Consider the following 15,393-nt stretch of genomic DNA (forward strand, 5'->3'; position numbering starts at 1 on the left):
GAGCGCGTCTCAATCAGGGTAAATGTAAGTTCCTTGATATTCGAGGATTTCGCGATGCTGACGTCCCTTGGGCCACTTTTGTCGATCGCCATACGTCCTTGGGGATTATCATTGATCGGTGTCCTCTAAAAATGGCGGCTCTCAATTGGAAATCTGTCACCGAGAAGATACAGGGGGCTCTGATGGTCCATGAGCAGCGCTCTGCTACCATTTTGCAAAAAGTCAGAATTTTAGACACCTACGTTCTATGTAAAGCTTATTATGTTGCTCAGCTGTTCCCACTTCCCATGATGGTGGCGAAAAGGTTGCGCCAATTGTCTAGCAGGTTTATATGGAAGGGCCATCTATTCAAGTTACGTTACGAGGTAATGACGAAACCGCGTCTCTCCGGAGGCTTGGGCCTCTCTGACATTACTTGCAAGGCGTCTGCTTTGTACGTCCGCCGAACGACTCTAATTGTTACGCAAGAAGTGACTTCGATTACATCCAGGCTTTTTACTGTTGTGCGTCCGGCGAGCCTTGCTCCACCTGTCGATGTCGGACGCCTAAATTTTAAGTTGAAACACATTCGGGAATTTTACATTGCGGTGAGTTACCTCGGTGACGTCTTCTTGCGGCGACCGGTGCCAACGACCAAGGGCTTGATTGCCCGCTGGGAGGGGCTGGCCGGTCCCAATCCAATAGAACTGGCGTCTCCATCTGTGTCCTGGAGGAACGTCTGGAAGAACGTTAGTCTGCCGATCCACTCTATGGCCGTGGCGTCCACGTGGTATAGGGTAATAAATAATTTGGTACCCACCAATGTACGACTGCACCGTATTGGTCTTTCTGACACGGACACCTGTACTCGGTGTGGTCTCCTGGATACCCTTGAACATCGATTCACCTGCTGTGGGCACCTTGCTAATTGGCGTTGGCTCAGGAAACAACTTGCTTTTGTCACTAGGTCTGCTGAAGCCGCTTATACTATTGACATCATCGTCCGGCCCGATTCTTCCTTTTTTCCGCGGACGAAGCTCCATACCGTCATGTGGTTGATTGGCCATTTCGTACATTTTGTCAACAGTTGTCATGGAGAGGATGGACACCTAGCGTTTCGGCAGTACATGCTTACTGCTTACTGGCAGCGCTTGCGATTGCCAGGCCTCCGAGATGATTTTGCCAATATGCTTAGCCTGACATTTGAAAGAGAGGGTGTTGGCTAAGGTCACCTGTGTGAGCCATTTTCTTTTATACTGTTTCTGGATTTGCCGCCTTTATGTATGTTTCTTCTCTACACCAGGACTGAAGTTTTCGTGTTTTAATCTTTATTTCAGTCAGCAGTCTAAAAAAAAAAAAAAAAAAAAAAAAAAAGGGGTATGATTCCTGCTTAAAAAAAAAAAAAAAAAAAAAAAAAAATGGATAAGGCATCGGTCTCCTAAACCGGGGATTGTGGGTTCGAGTCCCACCAGAGGTACACGTTTTACTCACTGGGGCAAAATCACTCTCACCACATACAGCTGTAATAGTTGAGAAAGCTGGCGTTTCTGAGTGCTTACAGGTATCACAGGTATGACGACGATATGAAAATACGCACTTACTGACAACCAAAAACGAAACGACGGCCATTATCAATCGACCTATTAGCAGCGGAAGTGTTTCAAAGCGTGATGGCGCTGTGAAAGGAAACGCTATTTTGAAATTGCTTGTTGGTAAACAGTATGACCCATATGAATAGTCACTTACCTGTCTTGTGTGCAGGACTTACAGTTCAGAGAGGGAATAGCCTAAGACGGCAGGTATAAGAATTGCCAGCAGAAAGTAGGTGCCTGGACTTCGATACGTCTGAGTATGTACAGGCACACAGGAAAGGCTCATGCGACGTCCTGACTCTCTGCAGACGTAGAGTAGCGCATCAGGAAGGGTACACTTGGCAAGTGTTGATTTGAGCGAGCACACCGCCAGCTTTAGCGCCAGTCAGCCTCTGTGGCCTAATGGATAAGGCATCGGTCTCCTAAACCGGGGATTGTGGGTTCGAGTCCCACCAGAGGTACACGTTTTACTCACTGGGGCAAAATCACTCTCACCACATACAGCTGTAATAGTTGAGAAAGCTGGCGTTTCTGAGTGCTTACAAGTATCACAGGTATGACGACGATATGAAAATACGCACTTACTGACAACCAAAAACGAAACGACGGCCATTATCAATCGACCTATTAGCAGCGGAAGTGTTTCAAAGCGTGATGGCGCTGTGAAAGGAAACGCTATTTTGAAATTGCTTGTTGGTAAACAGTATGACCCATATGAATAGTCACTTACCTGTCTTGTGTGCAGGACTTACAGTTCAGAGAGGGAATAGCCTAAGACGGCAGGTATAAGAATTGCCAGCAGAAAGTAGGTGCCTGGACTTCGATACGTCTGAGTATGTACAGGCACACAGGAAAGGCTCATGCGACGTCCTGACTCTCTGCAGACGTAGAGTAGCGCATCAGGAAGGGTACACTTGGCAAGTGTTGATTTGAGCGAGCACACCGCCAGCTTTAGCGCCAGTCAGCCTCTGTGGCCTAATGGATAAGGCATCGGTCTCCTAAACCGGGGATTGTGGGTTCGAGTCCCACCAGAGGTACACGTTTTACTCACTGGGGCAAAATCACTCTCACCACATACAGCTGTAATAGTTGAGAAAGCTGGCGTTTCTGAGTGCTTACAGGTATCACAGGTATGACGACGATATGAAAATACGCACTTACTGACAACCAAAAACGAAACGACGGCCATTATCAATCGACCTATTAGCAGCGGAAGTGTTTCAAAGCGTGATGGCGCTGTGAAAGGAAACGCTATTTTGAAATTGCTTGTTGGTAAACAGTATGACCCATATGAATAGTCACTTACCTGTCTTGTGTGCAGGACTTACAGTTCAGAGAGGGAATAGCCTAAGACGGCAGGTATAAGAATTGCCAGCAGAAAGTAGGTGCCTGGACTTCGATACGTCTGAGTATGTACAGGCACACAGGAAAGGCTCATGCGACGTCCTGACTCTCTGCAGACGTAGAGTAGCGCATCAGGAAGGGTACACTTGGCAAGTGTTGATTTGAGCGAGCACACCGCCAGCTTTAGCGCCAGTCAGCCTCTGTGGCCTAATGGATAAGGCATCGGTCTCCTAAACCGGGGATTGTGGGTTCGAGTCCCACCAGAGGTACACGTTTTACTCACTGGGGCAAAATCACTCTCACCACATACAGCTGTAATAGTTGAGAAAGCTGGCGTTTCTGAGTGCTTACAGGTATCACAGGTATGACGACGATATGAAAATACGCACTTACTGACAACCAAAAACGAAACGACGGCCATTATCAATCGACCTATTAGCAGCGGAAGTGTTTCAAAGCGTGATGGCGCTGTGAAAGGAAACGCTATTTTGAAATTGCTTGTTGGTAAACAGTATGACCCATATGAATAGTCACTTACCTGTCTTGTGTGCAGGACTTACAGTTCAGAGAGGGAATAGCCTAAGACGGCAGGTATAAGAATTGCCAGCAGAAAGTAGGTGCCTGGACTTCGATACGTCTGAGTATGTACAGGCACACAGGAAAGGCTCATGCGACGTCCTGACTCTCTGCAGACGTAGAGTAGCGCATCAGGAAGGGTACACTTGGCAAGTGTTGATTTGAGCGAGCACACCGCCAGCTTTAGCGCCAGTCAGCCTCTGTGGCCTAATGGATAAGGCATCGGTCTCCTAAACCGGGGATTGTGGGTTCGAGTCCCACCAGAGGTACACGTTTTACTCACTGGGGCAAAATCACTCTCACCACATACAGCTGTAATAGTTGAGAAAGCTGGCGTTTCTGAGTGCTTACAGGTATCACAGGTATGACGACGATATGAAAATACGCACTTACTGACAACCAAAAACGAAACGACGGCCATTATCAATCGACCTATTAGCAGCGGAAGTGTTTCAAAGCGTGATGGCGCTGTGAAAGGAAACGCTATTTTGAAATTGCTTGTTGGTAAACAGTATGACCCATATGAATAGTCACTTACCTGTCTTGTGTGCAGGACTTACAGTTCAGAGAGGGAATAGCCTAAGACGGCAGGTATAAGAATTGCCAGCAGAAAGTAGGTGCCTGGACTTCGATACGTCTGAGTATGTACAGGCACACAGGAAAGGCTCATGCGACGTCCTGACTCTCTGCAGACGTAGAGTAGCGCATCAGGAAGGGTACACTTGGCAAGTGTTGATTTGAGCGAGCACACCGCCAGCTTTAGCGCCAGTCAGCCTCTGTGGCCTAATGGATAAGGCATCGGTCTCCTAAACCGGGGATTGTGGGTTCGAGTCCCACCAGAGGTACACGTTTTACTCACTGGGGCAAAATCACTCTCACCACATACAGCTGTAATAGTTGAGAAAGCTGGCGTTTCTGAGTGCTTACAGGTATCACAGGTATGACGACGATATGAAAATACGCACTTACTGACAACCAAAAACGAAACGACGGCCATTATCAATCGACCTATTAGCAGCGGAAGTGTTTCAAAGCGTGATGGCGCTGTGAAAGGAAACGCTATTTTGAAATTGCTTGTTGGTAAACAGTATGACCCATATGAATAGTCACTTACCTGTCTTGTGTGCAGGACTTACAGTTCAGAGAGGGAATAGCCTAAGACGGCAGGTATAAGAATTGCCAGCAGAAAGTAGGTGCCTGGACTTCGATACGTCTGAGTATGTACAGGCACACAGGAAAGGCTCATGCGACGTCCTGACTCTCTGCAGACGTAGAGTAGCGCATCAGGAAGGGTACACTTGGCAAGTGTTGATTTGAGCGAGCACACCGCCAGCTTTAGCGCCAGTCAGCCTCTGTGGCCTAATGGATAAGGCATCGGTCTCCTAAACCGGGGATTGTGGGTTCGAGTCCCACCAGAGGTACACGTTTTACTCACTGGGGCAAAATCACTCTCACCACATACAGCTGTAATAGTTGAGAAAGCTGGCGTTTCTGAGTGCTTACAGGTATCACAGGTATGACGACGATATGAAAATACGCACTTACTGACAACCAAAAACGAAACGACGGCCATTATCAATCGACCTATTAGCAGCGGAAGTGTTTCAAAGCGTGATGGCGCTGTGAAAGGAAACGCTATTTTGAAATTGCTTGTTGGTAAACAGTATGACCCATATGAATAGTCACTTACCTGTCTTGTGTGCAGGACTTACAGTTCAGAGAGGGAATAGCCTAAGACGGCAGGTATAAGAATTGCCAGCAGAAAGTAGGTGCCTGGACTTCGATACGTCTGAGTATGTACAGGCACACAGGAAAGGCTCATGCGACGTCCTGACTCTCTGCAGACGTAGAGTAGCGCATCAGGAAGGGTACACTTGGCAAGTGTTGATTTGAGCGAGCACACCGCCAGCTTTAGCGCCAGTCAGCCTCTGTGGCCTAATGGATAAGGCATCGGTCTCCTAAACCGGGGATTGTGGGTTCGAGTCCCACCAGAGGTACACGTTTTACTCACTGGGGCAAAATCACTCTCACCACATACAGCTGTAATAGTTGAGAAAGCTGGCGTTTCTGAGTGCTTACAGGTATCACAGGTATGACGACGATATGAAAATACGCACTTACTGACAACCAAAAACGAAACGACGGCCATTATCAATCGACCTATTAGCAGCGGAAGTGTTTCAAAGCGTGATGGCGCTGTGAAAGGAAACGCTATTTTGAAATTGCTTGTTGGTAAACAGTATGACCCATATGAATAGTCACTTACCTGTCTTGTGTGCAGGACTTACAGTTCAGAGAGGGAATAGCCTAAGACGGCAGGTATAAGAATTGCCAGCAGAAAGTAGGTGCCTGGACTTCGATACGTCTGAGTATGTACAGGCACACAGGAAAGGCTCATGCGACGTCCTGACTCTCTGCAGACGTAGAGTAGCGCATCAGGAAGGGTACACTTGGCAAGTGTTGATTTGAGCGAGCACACCGCCAGCTTTAGCGCCAGTCAGCCTCTGTGGCCTAATGGATAAGGCATCGGTCTCCTAAACCGGGGATTGTGGGTTCGAGTCCCACCAGAGGTACACGTTTTACTCACTGGGGCAAAATCACTCTCACCACATACAGCTGTAATAGTTGAGAAAGTTGGCGTTTCTGAGTGCTTACAGGTATCACAGGTATGACGACGATATGAAAATACGCACTTACTGACAACCAAAAACGAAACGACGGCCATTATCAATCGACCTATTAGCAGCGGAAGTGTTTCAAAGCGTGATGGCGCTGTGAAAGGAAACGCTATTTTGAAATTGCTTGTTGGTAAACAGTATGACCCATATGAATAGTCACTTACCTGTCTTGTGTGCAGGACTTACAGTTCAGAGAGGGAATAGCCTAAGACGGCAGGTATAAGAATTGCCAGCAGAAAGTAGGTGCCTGGACTTCGATACGTCTGAGTATGTACAGGCACACAGGAAAGGCTCATGCGACGTCCTGACTCTCTGCAGACGTAGAGTAGCGCATCAGGAAGGGTACACTTGGCAAGTGTTGATTTGAGCGAGCACACCGCCAGCTTTAGCGCCAGTCAGCCTCTGTGGCCTAATGGATAAGGCATCGGTCTCCTAAACCGGGGATTGTGGGTTCGAGTCCCACCAGAGGTACACGTTTTACTCACTGGGGCAAAATCACTCTCACCACATACAGCTGTAATAGTTGAGAAAGCTGGCGTTTCTGAGTGCTTACAGGTATCACAGGTATGACGACGATATGAAAATACGCACTTACTGACAACCAAAAACGAAACGACGGCCATTATCAATCGACCTATTAGCAGCGGAAGTGTTTCAAAGCGTGATGGCGCTGTGAAAGGAAACGCTATTTTGAAATTGCTTGTTGGTAAACAGTATGACCCATATGAATAGTCACTTACCTGTCTTGTGTGCAGGACTTACAGTTCAGAGAGGGAATAGCCTAAGACGGCAGGTATAAGAATTGCCAGCAGAAAGTAGGTGCCTGGACTTCGATACGTCTGAGTATGTACAGGCACACAGGAAAGGCTCATGCGACGTCCTGACTCTCTGCAGACGTAGAGTAGCGCATCAGGAAGGGTACACTTGGCAAGTGTTGATTTGAGCGAGCACACCGCCAGCTTTAGCGCCAGTCAGCCTCTGTGGCCTAATGGATAAGGCATCGGTCTCCTAAACCGGGGATTGTGGGTTCGAGTCCCACCAGAGGTACACGTTTTACTCACTGGGGCAAAATCACTCTCACCACATACAGCTGTAATAGTTGAGAAAGCATGCGTTTCTGAGTGCTTACAGGTATCACAGGTATGACGACGATATGAAAATACGCACTTACTGACAACCAAAAACGAAACGACGGCCATTATCAATCGACCTATTAGCAGCGGAAGTGTTTCAAAGCGTGATGGCGCTGTGAAAGGAAACGCTATTTTGAAATTGCTTGTTGGTAAACAGTATGACCCATATGAATAGTCACTTACCTGTCTTGTGTGCAGGACTTACAGTTCAGAGAGGGAATAGCCTAAGACGGCAGGTATAAGAATTGCCAGCAGAAAGTAGGTGCCTGGACTTCGATACGTCTGAGTATGTACAGGCACACAGGAAAGGCTCATGCGACGTCCTGACTCTCTGCAGACGTAGAGTAGCGCATCAGGAAGGGTACACTTGGCAAGTGTTGATTTGAGCGAGCACACCGCCAGCTTTAGCGCCAGTCAGCCTCTGTGGCCTAATGGATAAGGCATCGGTCTCCTAAACCGGGGATTGTGGGTTCGAGTCCCACCAGAGGTACACGTTTTACTCACTGGGGCAAAATCACTCTCACCACATACAGCTGTAATAGTTGAGAAAGCTGGCGTTTCTGAGTGCTTACAGGTATCACAGGTATGACGACGATATGAAAATACGCACTTACTGACAACCAAAAACGAAACGACGGCCATTATCAATCGACCTATTAGCAGCGGAAGTGTTTCAAAGCGTGATGGCGCTGTGAAAGGAAACGCTATTTTGAAATTGCTTGTTGGTAAACAGTATGACCCATATGAATAGTCACTTACCTGTCTTGTGTGCAGGACTTACAGTTCAGAGAGGGAATAGCCTAAGACGGCAGGTATAAGAATTGCCAGCAGAAAGTAGGTGCCTGGACTTTGATACGTCTGAGTATGTACAGGCACACAGGAAAGGCTCATGCGACGTCCTGACTCTCTGCAGACGTAGAGTAGCGCATCAGGAAGGGTACACTTGGCAAGTGTTGATTTGAGCGAGCACACCGCCAGCTTTAGCGCCAGTCAGCCTCTGTGGCCTAATGGATAAGGCATCGGTCTCCTAAACCGGGGATTGTGGGTTCGAGTCCCACCAGAGGTACACGTTTTACTCACTGGGGCAAAATCACTCTCACCACATACAGCTGTAATAGTTGAGAAAGCTGGCGTTTCTGAGTGCTTACAGGTATCACAGGTATGACGACGATATGAAAATACGCACTTACTGACAACCAAAAACGAAACGACGGCCATTATCAATCGACCTATTAGCAGCGGAAGTGTTTCAAAGCGTGATGGCGCTGTGAAAGGAAACGCTATTTTGAAATTGCTTGTTGGTAAACAGTATGACCCATATGAATAGTCACTTACCTGTCTTGTGTGCAGGACTTACAGTTCAGAGAGGGAATAGCCTAAGACGGCAGGTATAAGAATTGCCAGCAGAAAGTAGGTGCCTGGACTTCGATACGTCTGAGTATGTACAGGCACACAGGAAAGGCTCATGCGACGTCCTGACTCTCTGCAGACGTAGAGTAGCGCATCAGGAAGGGTACACTTGGCAAGTGTTGATTTGAGCGAGCACACCGCCAGCTTTAGCGCCAGTCAGCCTCTGTGGCCTAATGGATAAGGCATCGGTCTCCTAAACCGGGGATTGTGGGTTCGAGTCCCACCAGAGGTACACGTTTTACTCACTGGGGCAAAATCACTCTCACCACATACAGCTGTAATAGTTGAGAAAGCTGGCGTTTCTGAGTGCTTACAGGTATCACAGGTATGACGACGATATGAAAATACGCACTTACTGACAACCAAAAACGAAACGACGGCCATTATCAATCGACCTATTAGCAGCGGAAGTGTTTCAAAGCGTGATGGCGCTGTGAAAGGAAACGCTATTTTGAAATTGCTTGTTGGTAAACAGTATGACCCATATGAATAGTCACTTACCTGTCTTGTGTGCAGGACTTACAGTTCAGAGAGGGAATAGCCTAAGACGGCAGGTATAAGAATTGCCAGCAGAAAGTAGGTGCCTGGACTTCGATACGTCTGAGTATGTACAGGCACACAGGAAAGGCTCATGCGACGTCCTGACTCTCTGCAGACGTAGAGTAGCGCATCAGGAAGGGTACACTTGGCAAGTGTTGATTTGAGCGAGCACACCGCCAGCTTTAGCGCCAGTCAGCCTCTGTGGCCTAATGGATAAGGCATCGGTCTCCTAAACCGGGGATTGTGGGTTCGAGTCCCACCAGAGGTACACGTTTTACTCACTGGGGCAAAATCACTCTCACCACATACAGCTGTAATAGTTGAGAAAGCTGGCGTTTCTGAGTGCTTACAGGTATCACAGGTATGACGACGATATGAAAATACGCACTTACTGACAACCAAAAACGAAACGACGGCCATTATCAATCGACCTATTAGCAGCGGAAGTGTTTCAAAGCGTGATGGCGCTGTGAAAGGAAACGCTATTTTGAAATTGCTTGTTGGTAAACAGTATGACCCATATGAATAGTCACTTACCTGTCTTGTGTGCAGGACTTACAGTTCAGAGAGGGAATAGCCTAAGACGGCAGGTATAAGAATTGCCAGCAGAAAGTAGGTGCCTGGACTTCGATACGTCTGAGTATGTACAGGCACACAGGAAAGGCTCATGCGACGTCCTGACTCTCTGCAGACGTAGAGTAGCGCATCAGGAAGGGTACACTTGGCAAGTGTTGATTTGAGCGAGCACACCGCCAGCTTTAGCGCCAGTCAGCCTCTGTGGCCTAATGGATAAGGCATCGGTCTCCTAAACCGGGGATTGTGGGTTCGAGTCCCACCAGAGGTACACGTTTTACTCACTGGGGCAAAATCACTCTCACCACATACAGCTGTAATAGTTGAGAAAGCTGGCGTTTCTGAGTGCTTACAGGTATCACAGGTATGACGACGATATGAAAATACGCACTTACTGACAACCAAAAACGAAACGACGGCCATTATCAATCGACCTATTAGCAGCGGAAGTGTTTCAAAGCGTGATGGCGCTGTGAAAGGAAACGCTATTTTGAAATTGCTTGTTGGTAAACAGTATGACCCATATGAATAGTCACTTACCTGTCTTGTGTGCAGGACTTACAGTTCAGAGAGGGAATAGCCTAAGACGGCAGGTATAAGAATTGCCAGCAGAAAGTAGGTGCCTGGACTTCGATACGTCTGAGTATGTACAGGCACACAGGAAAGGCTCATGCGACGTCCTGACTCTCTGCAGACGTAGAGTAGCGCATCAGGAAGGGTACACTTGGCAAGTGTTGATTTGAGCGAGCACACCGCCAGCTTTAGCGCCAGTCAGCCTCTGTGGCCTAATGGATAAGGCATCGGTCTCCTAAACCGGGGATTGTGGGTTCGAGTCCCACCAGAGGTACACGTTTTACTCACTGGGGCAAAATCACTCTCACCACATACAGCTGTAATAGTTGAGAAAGCTGGCGTTTCTGAGTGCTTACAGGTATCACAGGTATGACGACGATATGAAAATACGCACTTACTGACAACCAAAAACGAAACGACGGCCATTATCAATCGACCTATTAGCAGCGGAAGTGTTTCAAAGCGTGATGGCGCTGTGAAAGGAAACGCTATTTTGAAATTGCTTGTTGGTAAACAGTATGACCCATATGAATAGTCACTTACCTGTCTTGTGTGCAGGACTTACAGTTCAGAGAGGGAATAGCCTAAGACGGCAGGTATAAGAATTGCCAGCAGAAAGTAGGTGCCTGGACTTCGATACGTCTGAGTATGTACAGGCACACAGGAAAGGCTCATGCGACGTCCTGACTCTCTGCAGACGTAGAGTAGCGCATCAGGAAGGGTACACTTGGCAAGTGTTGATTTGAGCGAGCACACCGCCAGCTTTAGCGCCAGTCAGCCTCTGTGGCCTAATGGATAAGGCATCGGTCTCCTAAACCGGGGATTGTGGGTTCGAGTCCCACCAGAGGTACACGTTTTACTCACTGGGGCAAAATCACTCTCACCACATACAGCTGTAATAGTTGAGAAAGCTGGCGTTTCTGAGTGCTTACAGGTATCACAGGTATGACGACGATATGAAAATACGCACTTACTGACAACCAAAAACGAAACGACGGCCATTATCAATCGACCTATTAGCAGCGGAAGTGTTTCAAAGCGTGATGGCGCTGTGAAAGGAAACGCTATTTTGAAATTGCTTGTTGGTAAACAGTATGACCCATATGAATAGTCACTTACCTGTCTTGTGTGCAGGACTTACAGTTCAGAGAGGGAATAGCCTAAGACGGCAGGTATAAGAATTGCCAGCAGAAAGTAGGTGCCTGGACTTCGATACGTCTGAGTATGTACAGGCACACAGGAAAGGCTCATGCGACGTCCTGACTCTCTGCAGACGTAGAGTAGCGCATCAGGAAGGGTACACTTGGCAAGTGTTGATTTGAGCGAGCACACCGCCAGCTTTAGCGCCAGTCAGCCTCTGTGGCCTAATGGATAAGGCATCGGTCTCCTAAACCGGGGATTGTGGGTTCGAGTCCCACCAGAGGTACACGTTTTACTCACTGGGGCAAAATCACTCTCACCACATACAGCTGTAATAGTTGAGAAAGCTGGCGTTTCTGAGTGCTTACAGGTATCACAGGTATGACGACGATATGAAAATACGCACTTACTGACAACCAAAAACGAAACGACGGCCATTATCAATCGACCTATTAGCAGCGGAAGTGTTTCAAAGCGTGATGGCGCTGTGAAAGGAAACGCTATTTTGAAATTGCTTGTTGGTAAACAGTATGACCCATATGAATAGTCACTTACCTGTCTTGTGTGCAGGACTTACAGTTCAGAGAGGGAATAGCCTAAGACGGCAGGTATAAGAATTGCCAGCAGAAAGTAGGTGCCTGGACTTCGATACGTCTGAGTATGTACAGGCACACAGGAAAGGCTCATGCGACGTCCTGACTCTCTGCAGACGTAGAGTAGCGCATCAGGAAGGGTACACTTGGCAAGTGTTGATTTGAGCGAGCACACCGCCAGCTTTAGCGCCAGTCAGCCTCTGTGGCCTAATGGATAAGGCATCGGTCTCCTAAACCGGGGATTGTGGGTTCGAGTCCCACCAGAGGTACACGTTTTACTCACTGGGGCAAAATCACTCTCACCACATACAGCTGTAATAGTTGAGAAAGCTGGCGTTTCTGAGTGCTTACAGGTATCACAGGTATGACGACGATATGAAAATACGCACTTACTGACAACCAAAAACGAAACGACGGCCATTATCAATCGACCTATTAGCAGCGGAAGTGTTTCAAAGCGTGATGGCGCTGTGAAAGGAAACGCTATTTTGAAATTGCTTGTTGGTAAACAGTATGACCCATATGAATAGTCACTTACCTGTCTTGTGTGCAGGACTTACAGTTCAGAGAGGGAATAGCCTAAGACGGCAGGTATAAGAATTGCCAGCAGAAAGTAGGTGCCTGGACTTCGATACGTCTGAGTATGTACAGGCACACAGGAAAGGCTCATGCGACGTCCTGACTCTCTGCAGACGTAGAGTAGCGCATCAGGAAGGGTACACTTGGCAAGTGTTGATTTGAGCGAGCACACCGCCAGCTTTAGCGCCAGTCAGCCTCTGTGGCCTAATGGATAAGGCATCGGTCTCCTAAACCGGGGATTGTGGGTTCGAGTCCCACCAGAGGTACACGTTTTACTCACTGGGGCAAAATCACTCTCACCACATACAGCTGTAATAGTTGAGAAAGCTGGCGTTTCTGAGTGCTTACAGGTATCACAGGTATGACGACGATATGAAAATACGCACTTACTGACAACCAAAAACGAAACGACGGCCATTATCAATCGACCTATTAGCAGCGGAAGTGTTTCAAAGCGTGATGGCGCTGTGAAAGGAAACGCTATTTTGAAATTGCTTGTTGGTAAACAGTATGACCCATATGAATAGTCACTTACCTGTCTTGTGTGCAGGACTTACAGTTCAGAGAGGGAATAGCCTAAGACGGCAGGTATAAGAATTGCCAGCAGAAAGTAGGTGCCTGGACTTCGATACGTCTGAGTATGTACAGGCACACAGGAAAGGCTCATGCGACGTCCTGACTCTCTGCAGACGTAGAGTAGCGCATCAGGAAGGGTACACTTGGCAAGTGTTGATTTGAGCGAGCACACCGCCAGCTTTAGCGCCAGTCAGCCTCTGTGGCCTAATGGATAAGGCATCGGTCTCCTAAACCGGGGATTGTGGGTTCGAGTCCCACCAGAGGTACACGTTTTACTCACTGGGGCAAAATCACTCTCACCACATACAGCTGTAATAGTTGAGAAAGCTGGCGTTTCTGAGTGCTTACAGGTATCACAGGTATGACGACGATATGAAAATACGCACTTACTGACAACCAAAAACGAAACGACGGCCATTATCAATCGACCTATTAGCAGCGGAAGTGTTTCAAAGCGTGATGGCGCTGTGAAAGGAAACGCTATTTTGAAATTGCTTGTTGGTAAACAGTATGACCCATATGAATAGTCACTTACCTGTCTTGTGTGCAGGACTTACAGTTCAGAGAGGGAATAGCCTAAGACGGCAGGTATAAGAATTGCCAGCAGAAAGTAGGTGCCTGGACTTCGATACGTCTGAGTATGTACAGGCACACAGGAAAGGCTCATGCGACGTCCTGACTCTCTGCAGACGTAGAGTAGCGCATCAGGAAGGGTACACTTGGCAAGTGTTGATTTGAGCGAGCACACCGCCAGCTTTAGCGCCAGTCAGCCTCTGTGGCCTAATGGATAAGGCATCGGTCTCCTAAACCGGGGATTGTGGGTTCGAGTCCCACCAGAGGTACACGTTTTACTCACTGGGGCAAAATCACTCTCACCACATACAGCTGTAATAGTTGAGAAAGCTGGCGTTTCTGAGTGCTTACAGGTATCACAGGTATGACGACGATATGAAAATACGCACTTACTGACAACCAAAAACGAAACGACGGCCATTATCAATCGACCTATTAGCAGCGGAAGTGTTTCAAAGCGTGATGGCGCTGTGAAAGGAAACGCTATTTTGAAATTGCTTGTTGGTAAACAGTATGACCCATATGAATAGTCACTTACCTGTCTTGTGTGCAGGACTTACAGTTCAGAGAGGGAATAGCCTAAGACGGCAGGTATAAGAATTGCCAGCAGAAAGTAGGTGCCTGGACTTCGATACGTCTGAGTATGTACAGGCACACAGGAAAGGCTCATGCGACGTCCTGACTCTCTGCAGACGTAGAGTAGCGCATCAGGAAGGGTACACTTGGCAAGTGTTGATTTGAGCGAGCACACCGCCAGCTTTAGCGCCAGTCAGCCTCTGTGGCCTAATGGATAAGGCATCGGTCTCCTAAACCGGGGATTGTGGGTTCGAGTCCCACCAGAGGTACACGTTTTACTCACTGGGGCAAAATCACTCTCACCACATACAGCTGTAATAGTTGAGAAAGCTGGCGTTTCTGAGTGCTTACAGGTATCACAGGTATGACGACGATATGAAAATACGCACTTACTGACAACCAAAAACGAAACGACGGCCATTATCAATCGACCTATTAGCAGCGGAAGTGTTTCAAAGCGTGATGGCGCTGTGAAAGGAAACGCTATTTTGAAATTGCTTGTTGGTAAACAGTATGACCCATATGAATAGTCACTTACCTGTCTTGTGTGCAGGACTTACAGTTCAGAGAGGGAATAGCCTAAGACGGCAGGTATAAGAATTGCCAGCAGAAAGTAGGTGCCTGGACTTCGATACGTCTGAGTATGTACAGGCACACAGGAAAGGCTCATGCGACGTCCTGACTCTCTGCAGACGTAGAGTAGCGCATCAGGAAGGGTACACTTGGCAAGTGTTGATTTGAGCGAGCACACCGCCAGCTTTAGCGCCAGTCAGCCTCTGTGGCCTAATGGATAAGGCATCGGTCTCCTAAACCGGGGATTGTGGGTTCGAGTCCCACCAGAGGTACACGTTTTACTCACTGGGGCAAAATCACTCTCACCACATACAGCTGTAATAGTTGAGAAAGCTGGCGTTTCTGAGTGCTTACAGGTATCACAGGTATGACGACGATATGAAAA

At 47.8% G+C, this 15,393-nt stretch overlaps 24 non-coding genes across 24 annotated transcripts; all 24 read left to right on the forward strand.

The window, feature by feature from the left end:
- Positions 1-1,959: 1,959 nt before the first annotated feature.
- Trnar-ccu lies at positions 1,960-2,032 on the forward strand. The gene has a single exon. It is a non-coding gene; the product is annotated as a tRNA-Arg (tRNA).
- A 503-nt stretch (positions 2,033-2,535) lies between these two features.
- Positions 2,536-2,608, forward strand: Trnar-ccu. The gene has a single exon. It is a non-coding gene; the product is annotated as a tRNA-Arg (tRNA).
- Positions 2,609-3,111: 503 nt separating this feature from the next.
- On the forward strand, positions 3,112-3,184 carry Trnar-ccu. The gene has a single exon. It is a non-coding gene; the product is annotated as a tRNA-Arg (tRNA).
- Positions 3,185-3,687: 503 nt separating this feature from the next.
- Positions 3,688-3,760, forward strand: Trnar-ccu. The gene has a single exon. It is a non-coding gene; the product is annotated as a tRNA-Arg (tRNA).
- A 503-nt stretch (positions 3,761-4,263) lies between these two features.
- Trnar-ccu lies at positions 4,264-4,336 on the forward strand. Its single transcript has one exon. It is a non-coding gene; the product is annotated as a tRNA-Arg (tRNA).
- A 503-nt stretch (positions 4,337-4,839) lies between these two features.
- Trnar-ccu lies at positions 4,840-4,912 on the forward strand. The gene has a single exon. It is a non-coding gene; the product is annotated as a tRNA-Arg (tRNA).
- A 503-nt stretch (positions 4,913-5,415) lies between these two features.
- Trnar-ccu lies at positions 5,416-5,488 on the forward strand. Its single transcript has one exon. It is a non-coding gene; the product is annotated as a tRNA-Arg (tRNA).
- A 503-nt stretch (positions 5,489-5,991) lies between these two features.
- Trnar-ccu lies at positions 5,992-6,064 on the forward strand. Its single transcript has one exon. It is a non-coding gene; the product is annotated as a tRNA-Arg (tRNA).
- Positions 6,065-6,567: 503 nt separating this feature from the next.
- Positions 6,568-6,640, forward strand: Trnar-ccu. The gene has a single exon. It is a non-coding gene; the product is annotated as a tRNA-Arg (tRNA).
- Positions 6,641-7,143: 503 nt separating this feature from the next.
- On the forward strand, positions 7,144-7,216 carry Trnar-ccu. The gene has a single exon. It is a non-coding gene; the product is annotated as a tRNA-Arg (tRNA).
- Positions 7,217-7,719: 503 nt separating this feature from the next.
- Trnar-ccu lies at positions 7,720-7,792 on the forward strand. The gene has a single exon. It is a non-coding gene; the product is annotated as a tRNA-Arg (tRNA).
- Positions 7,793-8,295: 503 nt separating this feature from the next.
- Positions 8,296-8,368, forward strand: Trnar-ccu. The gene has a single exon. It is a non-coding gene; the product is annotated as a tRNA-Arg (tRNA).
- A 503-nt stretch (positions 8,369-8,871) lies between these two features.
- On the forward strand, positions 8,872-8,944 carry Trnar-ccu. The gene has a single exon. It is a non-coding gene; the product is annotated as a tRNA-Arg (tRNA).
- A 503-nt stretch (positions 8,945-9,447) lies between these two features.
- Trnar-ccu lies at positions 9,448-9,520 on the forward strand. The gene has a single exon. It is a non-coding gene; the product is annotated as a tRNA-Arg (tRNA).
- Positions 9,521-10,023: 503 nt separating this feature from the next.
- Positions 10,024-10,096, forward strand: Trnar-ccu. The gene has a single exon. It is a non-coding gene; the product is annotated as a tRNA-Arg (tRNA).
- Positions 10,097-10,599: 503 nt separating this feature from the next.
- On the forward strand, positions 10,600-10,672 carry Trnar-ccu. Its single transcript has one exon. It is a non-coding gene; the product is annotated as a tRNA-Arg (tRNA).
- Positions 10,673-11,175: 503 nt separating this feature from the next.
- On the forward strand, positions 11,176-11,248 carry Trnar-ccu. Its single transcript has one exon. It is a non-coding gene; the product is annotated as a tRNA-Arg (tRNA).
- A 503-nt stretch (positions 11,249-11,751) lies between these two features.
- Positions 11,752-11,824, forward strand: Trnar-ccu. Its single transcript has one exon. It is a non-coding gene; the product is annotated as a tRNA-Arg (tRNA).
- A 503-nt stretch (positions 11,825-12,327) lies between these two features.
- Trnar-ccu lies at positions 12,328-12,400 on the forward strand. The gene has a single exon. It is a non-coding gene; the product is annotated as a tRNA-Arg (tRNA).
- A 503-nt stretch (positions 12,401-12,903) lies between these two features.
- Positions 12,904-12,976, forward strand: Trnar-ccu. The gene has a single exon. It is a non-coding gene; the product is annotated as a tRNA-Arg (tRNA).
- A 503-nt stretch (positions 12,977-13,479) lies between these two features.
- Positions 13,480-13,552, forward strand: Trnar-ccu. The gene has a single exon. It is a non-coding gene; the product is annotated as a tRNA-Arg (tRNA).
- A 503-nt stretch (positions 13,553-14,055) lies between these two features.
- On the forward strand, positions 14,056-14,128 carry Trnar-ccu. Its single transcript has one exon. It is a non-coding gene; the product is annotated as a tRNA-Arg (tRNA).
- A 503-nt stretch (positions 14,129-14,631) lies between these two features.
- Positions 14,632-14,704, forward strand: Trnar-ccu. The gene has a single exon. It is a non-coding gene; the product is annotated as a tRNA-Arg (tRNA).
- A 503-nt stretch (positions 14,705-15,207) lies between these two features.
- Positions 15,208-15,280, forward strand: Trnar-ccu. Its single transcript has one exon. It is a non-coding gene; the product is annotated as a tRNA-Arg (tRNA).
- Positions 15,281-15,393: the final 113 nt, after the last annotated feature.

The sequence above is a fragment of the Schistocerca piceifrons genome, chromosome 1 (assembly GCF_021461385.2).
Source record: "Schistocerca piceifrons isolate TAMUIC-IGC-003096 chromosome 1, iqSchPice1.1, whole genome shotgun sequence".
NCBI lineage: Eukaryota > Metazoa > Arthropoda > Insecta > Orthoptera > Acrididae > Schistocerca > Schistocerca piceifrons.